This window comes from Terrapene carolina, unplaced genomic scaffold (genome assembly GCF_002925995.2).
Source record: "Terrapene carolina triunguis isolate 2854851 unplaced genomic scaffold, T_m_triunguis-2.0 Scaffold7650, whole genome shotgun sequence".
NCBI classification, from domain to species: Eukaryota; Metazoa; Chordata; order Testudines; family Emydidae; genus Terrapene; species Terrapene triunguis.
Window position 1 is genome coordinate 1 of NW_020672001.1, and position 1361 is coordinate 1361.

At 54.2% G+C, this 1361-nt stretch overlaps 1 non-coding gene across 1 annotated transcript; it reads left to right on the forward strand.

Moving 5' to 3' along the window:
* The first annotated feature begins 216 nt into the window (after positions 1-216).
* TRNAS-UGA lies at positions 217-298 on the forward strand. Its single transcript has one exon. It is a non-coding gene; the product is annotated as a tRNA-Ser (tRNA).
* Positions 299-1361: the final 1063 nt, after the last annotated feature.

Below are 1361 nucleotides of genomic sequence, written 5' to 3' on the forward strand. Positions count from 1 at the left end.
AGAATCATTTCCCATTCCTGCTCTGTGGGAGGGGAGACTTTTAAAAGCGCTCTCTGTGCGACTGCACATGGCTAAGCAAAGAGAACAAACTCCAAATCCCCTCTGTGCTTTGGGAGCCAGGTTTGCTGTGTGAATTCTGGATTTCAGATGACTTCAAGACTGGGCATTGTGATTATTTACTAGTTTCTCGGGCACGAGGCTAGTGTTGTGCTCACAGCTGTGATGGCCGAGTGGTTAAGGTGTTGGAGTTGAAATCTAATAGGGTTTCCCTGCGCAGGTTTGAATCCTGCTCGCAGCGAGGCTGGTGTTTTAGCCAGTCTCTAACCTGGGCAATACCTCTGTACAAACCCCTGAGACACTCTCAATTCTCTCCCCACCCCCAAATAAATCCTGTTCTGCTCCTTTCATAGAGATCCCTGGGACACCACCTCACACTGTGTCCCCAAGGTGTCAGGCAAACTCTCAGCACCTGAAGCCTCTGCCACTCACCTAGTGCCCCATAGATCAGCCATAACCCTGTCTGCTGCTTCTCTCTCTAGAGTGTGAAAGGAGCCGAGTCAGTGCAGCCAGAGGTGCCGACTCCATAGATGCTATGGGGCTGCAGCACCAACAGAAAAAAAAAATAGGTGTCCAGCAAGCACTGGCATCCAGCTCCGCACCTCTACCTCCCACCTGCTAGCAGGCCTGGCTGACAACTCCTCCTCTTCTCCTTCAGCGCCTCCCGCCTGTCAGTAATCCAGGATGCTGGAGGAGTGGGGAGAGGAAGAGAATGGACAGGGGTGGGGGCTTGGGGGCAGGGCTTGAGGCAGAGCAGGGGTCAAGCAACCCCCGGGAACTCTCAAAGTCAGCACCTCTGAGTGCAGACGCCTTCCCTGAGTCTGAGCTACCAGGATCCCTGCCAAAGAGCAGGTGCCACAAGTCTCAGCCTTCCTGTTTCACACATGGCTCTGGACACCACCAGGAATCATTTGGCTACTGGCACACAAGGCAACTTAAAAGCTGAGTTCCTGGACAGCAGCTCAAACCCTGGCCCCTTCCATAAAGAGCCTGATGCTCTGCTGACTGACTGAGCTAGCCCGGCTTGCTAAGAGCCTCTACCCCTCCTCTTTTTCTCCACGGCCACTGCCAATTCCTCCTCCTCTTCCTCCCTCCTGCACCTCAGGGTCACTAAATCTCCACACCCAGACAGCCAGTCCGTCCACTGCACCCCAATCCCCCATGCCTGAGCCTTCCTGCCAAAGTTCTGCACCTGGCTCCAGAGAATTAAGTCTCACATCTTGCTGGGAACTCGACTTCTTGTGCCCAGAGAGTCTCGGCCCCCCTCAGTAGATGATCCAAGAAACACAGTGTCCACCTTTTCC